Here is a 6,000-nt window from a genome sequence, read left to right as displayed (position 1 = left end):
GTCCCTCCCTACCAACAACCTCTCAATTTCATATCACTTTTAACACTACAACCACTTCTTTTTTTTTTTTTTTTTAACACAAAAAAAAAGGTTCTGTGGGGCCTCACGACCTCCGCAGGCCCAGGCTTTGGGGTAGCCGGTTGCCGGCTTAATTTAACCTAACCCATAGGAAGGGACCTACCATTAAGGCACTAGTAGAGCTCATCAACCGCCCCAGCTCTGACCAAGTACGATCGAAGTATAGCGCGAGGTGAAAGAGCTGTGGGAAGGCAATGCCTTCACCATTGGGCCACCATCCTTGGTGGTACACTACAACCACTTTGATATCACTTAATTAACAATGACACATTCGACATTTGCATTAATGCTATAATTATCATATATTTTATCATTTTGTTTTCCTATTGATGTGTTAATTTAGGAGTTATTTAGAGTATTTTAAATAAGTGTACTTTTTGTCTTTTTGAACTAAAAAATTGAGGAAAAAAATATAGATGTTTGGGTTAATTTTTTGACTTTTTATGAAAAAATGTGTATTAAAAAATTGTATAAATTAGTGTGTAGGAAAAAAATTATAATTGGGAGTTGTGCAGCCGTAATTTTTGACTTTTGATGAATAGTAATAACTTTTTAACTTTTTGAATAATTTTTTAACTTTTTAACAACTTTCCAAACTTGACCTTAGTTTTCAGTATTGCATGTACATGGGTGCTAATTTAGTTGTTAATTACCATCTATTTTTACAATTACACAAATGTTGCATGGACAATTCTTATGTATGGCTTGCATACCATATGCGAGGCATACATGATTCTTTATACATTTTCAATGTTTGAGTTATATAAATTTGTGTTAGAACTTATATATTTTTGTGTTAAAATTCATACATTGTTGACTTGCTAGGCAGGTAAACTTACATATAAACGTATTAAAATAATAGATTAATTTATATAGTTGTAAGTATTTTTACAAAAATGAGTAAATTTTCACAAAAATACGTAAGTTTGATCCAAAAAATTTAGAACAACACAAAAATACATAATTTTTCACAACTTGCGTAAGTGATTCCACAAAAATATGTAAATTTTTTAAAAAAGAGGAAGTTTGTTTCCAAAAATTTAGAAGAACACAAAATGCATAAGTTTTCACAAATTTCGTAAATGATTCACAAAAATACATAAGTGAACACAAAAACGCGTAAGTTTGTTCCAAAAAAAAATTAAAACAATACAAAATGTATAAGTTTTAACAAATCACGTAAATAATTTCACAAAAATACGTAAGTGAATACAAAAACATGTAAATTTGCATTAATAAATAAGATAGTAAATACAATTTATTATAGGAGGAGGATTCCCTTTGGTCCTAAATCTGAATTGGAGGAAGCTGTTTGGGCTTGTGGTGCTCACTACGGGTCCCGTTTCGATGATCCAAACTGTTTATTTTATTGGGCACTTCGTGTATTTCATTTATAAAAAAAAAAAATTAGGTTGATTCGATAACTATAACTTATTCAATTTACAGTATTTTTTATTAAAAAAATGAATGACAATATTGTGTTTTTAAAAAATAAACCATATATTTTTTATAACAAAAATAATAAATTAAACAAATTATAATTATTAAATCAACCTAATTTTTTTATAGATAAAATATACAAATTATCTGATAAAATAAATAATTTAAATTATCAAAATGAGATCTATAATAAATCTCACAAATCTAAATAACCCTCTCAAATCTAGATTTTAGACCGGAGGATCCTCCTCCTTTATAATAATGTCACAAGTATAACATTATTTATTGCTGAGGTTGCACTAAAAACAACCATTATCTATATATATGTATATATATATATCCTCATGGCAATGAAGCAATATAAGTTCATTGGTGTGCTATGTTGTGTAGACCTACTAAAGCACAATATACTAGTGAAGAATTTCGAGTCTAGACCAAAAGCATAATTAGGTAAATTATAGCCATGGTCTCTAAATATGTATTATATATATATATGTATATATTCAAATTTTAAATTATCAAATTTTGTTTTTAATTGTTTTTGATTTGTGTCAAAAGAGTCTAATTCAAACAACCCATTTAATTCATTAATGAAATAATAATAATAAAATATAGGATAAACTACTAATATATTCTAATAATTAGATTTAATTCTCATTAAATCTTATTGAAAATAAATCTTAGTAAAATCATTATTAAAAATAATTTTTTGTGACAATTTTTTATATGTCACTAAAATTGAAAAATGGAGACTTTTTTTGTCATAATTTTTATAAATTGTCGTTAAAATTTACAGTTAGTGACGTTTTTCTGTGATGAATTTTTAAAATTGTTGTTGAAAGTTAAAAATTGGTAATTTTTTTTGTGACAATTTTTTTAAAATGTTACAAAAACTTATATTTAGTAATATTTTTTGTGACAATTTTTAAATTGTTACTAAAAATTAACAATTAGTTACGTTTTTCAATAATGTTTAATGAAAGATATTATTAATTATCACATGACCTAGTAAACAATAAGTACACCTATTAGGACCTACACATAAATCTACCTAAAATATATCTATAGTCTCTTAAATATGCTTTCTAAATAAATATATTTTTTATCTTTTTACAAAAAGATGTATAAAAAAGTAAGCAATGGTGTACCTCAAAAAAGATAAAAAATATGACGTTACTAGGGTACCCCCAACCCACCCAATTCTCCAAAGTTTTCAATATTGTCAATTTTACATGTAAGCACTAATGAAGAAAAAAAAGAAGCTAGTTTCCCGTTTGGCAATGACAAAAGGGCAAAAAAAGAAGCTAGTTTCCCTCTGTCTCATCTGCGGCAAAGCTCTATCTTTTAATAGCTTAAATTATTTTAATTGTTGTTAATAGAGCAACTTTCCCTCTGTCTCACCAACCTTACCACTAAAATAAAAAATAAAAAAATAAGAAGAAAAAAGTTTTTGCCACTTTTTAAAAAGTTTTTTTTTTTTCCTTCTCAAAAAGTAAAAAATAAAAGATTTACTAAAAAGCATTTGTCAAATCCCATATTTATTTTTTAAACGATTTAAAATAATTTGAGTCAAATAATTTTTTTTAGAGAACTTGACAAAATTGAAACCAAAATAAGATAGAATACATATTATATAAGGACTATAAAGGTGATTTACTCAATATAATTTTAATGGTTACATTCCTATATTTCCAACACTAAAGTCACGCCATTAGCTGAATCCATGCAAAGTCTATCACAATTTTAAGAATATTTTGATTGATTTTTTGGCCGCCACATTTGATCAAATTAGTAAGTAATACAGAAGTCAACATCATATTGCAATCACAATGGCCTTATTTTCTACACTGGTTGGCTTAGAAGTTAAAGACTCTTGACCAAAAAAAAGATTGTGAAGCCTGTTCGAAGAGTTTGGTTATATCACTGCATGCATATATTCTAATCATCAACCTAATTGCACACATTTATATAGAGCAGTTCTACCGTTTCCAGAAAAAATAAACAAATAAATAAACCCTGTAAAATATCCAAATAATATATTGAATGATTGAGATTAATTTCGTGTGTGGAACTCACTATACAATAATTGATCTCAGCCACATGTCACTTTTCTGGCTCAATTTCTAGTCTCTGTTTCTGGGTCAATAGACTTTCTATAATATATAATTTTGCAAGTTTTAGCTTTCAAAATTTCAACTGCTTCGAAACTAGTTTGTTGGTCAAAATTCTTGCACGTTATTAAGATGTTAGTGGTTTGAATCTTTTTATTTGTGTTTGGGCCTTATTTTTTTGTATATCTATTTGAGATTTTTCTATCTCATCCTGAAAGTTTCTTTGTATTAATTTTGTGTTGTATTTAATTGCCATTATAATTGTAATTTATTGTATTTTACTATAATATCATATATTATATATTAATATAAAAAAAGGTTGAACGACTAATAATACATTAAAATGAAAGTAATAAGGAGATATAGTCAAGATGTTAGTAATTATTTAGTTGCAAAAATACATATGTATATATATTTGATTATTTAGAAGAATATTATGTTGAATGATATATTTATTTAGAAAAATGCTTGGGAGCACTAATTAGTGCTCCCACTAATTAGGTGGCAGTGGGTCCCGCCATTAATGATGTGATGTTTTGGTCTTGGAGTTGTGTTTTTTTTTTTTTTTTTTACTTTTTTAATGCATTAGTGCTATTAGTGGTGATATTTTTAGTGGGATGAATCATTGTTGATTTATTTAAGCTATTGTTGGATTAAAAGGTCAAAATAGTATTACTTAATATAGTCAAAATAGTACGGCATGACTAAAGTTTTTACATGTTTAAACAACGTATCCTAAAAAACACTCGTTTTAAATTTAAGGGTAAATTAGAAATGCATATTTTGAAATTTGTTTAAAATATAAATTATTTTTGTGATTTAAAAAATTATAAATATTTTCATGTCAGAAATTTTTATTTAATAGAATTAATTAAAAAAGTAAAATTTCTAACTATTTATCTATACAATAATAAAATTATCTGAATTATTAATTGAAATAAAATTTTAACATTATTAAAAACTATTAATTAACTTAATGACTTATTAATAAAAATGCCTATTTGTTATGAAATTAGAAACCTTAAAGGGCATAATGTAATTTCTAGAATCACGTGGGATAATTTATAATTTAAATAAATCTCAAGAGATGTGTTTGTAATTTACCCTAAATTTAATTATTAAGTGTTGGGAATATGGGTAAACACAATTTTCTTTGGCAAATTTGCCAATGACAATGTCAAGGATAAATGGAGGGTATTTATGTCCATGTGGTAACACCATAAAAATAAAAATAAGAGGACTGATTAAGACTCCCTCAAAACTCCCACCCTCACAACCCCCCTCCCACACACACGTGGGGTTGGGGATTGGGAGAGAGAAAAAAAAAAAGATAAAAAAGAAAAATAGACCAATCAAAAGCAAAATGGGTCAAAGGTTTGGGGGAAATGGGGTCTTAAGCATTTTTGTAAAAATAAACATAAATATGAGAGGCTTTCCTCCATTCTGAACATAGATTAGAGGGCCCTGTTTAATATTTTTTGAGTATGTTTTGATAATTCAAATCATTTAAATTTTAGTATTTTTAAATAGATCATTCATATAAAAAATTAGATTTGTTTGATATCCATTTAACTTATTTTTTTTGTATAAATCATCAAAGTAAACCCAAAATGTTAGACTGGAGGGATGCCTGAATGAATAAATATATTCGTGAAATAATAAAAGTAACACAAGTCGAATGTAAATTGAAAGAACATAGGCTAAAATTTTTTAAAAAATGATAATAAAAAGATAGATAAAAATATTAAAGTGAAAGAAAAAAAATATAAATTTGCATTAGAAGTAGACCATGTCTCATAATTCATACTCGTTTATGTCGAGTTTACCTCTTCGCCGTTTACTAAAAAAAAAAAACTTATTAAAGTGGTTGGAACTTGAATGACAAAAGCAATACATTTGTCAAGAGTCCCTTCAATGATTTGAATTAATTGCAAACCACTCTCATATAAATATGTCCTTAAAAAAAAATATTTGAACCTAGCTACCATTCTCATATAGAGGCTCACAATGGGATTTGAAAGAGACGATAGGTAAATAAATTTTTTTTTTTGACAAATAACATTTTTTATCACTTCACAATGACCTCTATAATTTTTTAAATACAACTATAGAAAAAATAAATAAATAAATAAACAATTTAAATATTTTTTTTTTTTACTCAAATATAATTGAAGATTTATTTTTTAAATAACTAAACCTCAACAATCTCTTCACATACAACTGAAGAAAAAAAAAACTACACAATTGAAGAAAAAAGAAAAAATATTTTCGAATACATTTGAAGAAAAGAGGGAAAAATAAAAACAAATACACTATAATTTCAACACTTTATTGAAACTTCAAACAAAATCTTTAGTCCAAATCTAAATAA

The sequence above is a fragment of the Camellia sinensis genome, chromosome 12 (genome assembly GCF_055761805.1).
Source record: "Camellia sinensis isolate YWXY chromosome 12, ASM5576180v1, whole genome shotgun sequence".
NCBI lineage: Eukaryota > Viridiplantae > Streptophyta > Magnoliopsida > Ericales > Theaceae > Camellia > Camellia sinensis.
The sequence above is the reverse complement of the archived record's forward strand: the minus strand, read 5'-3'. Positions refer to the sequence as shown.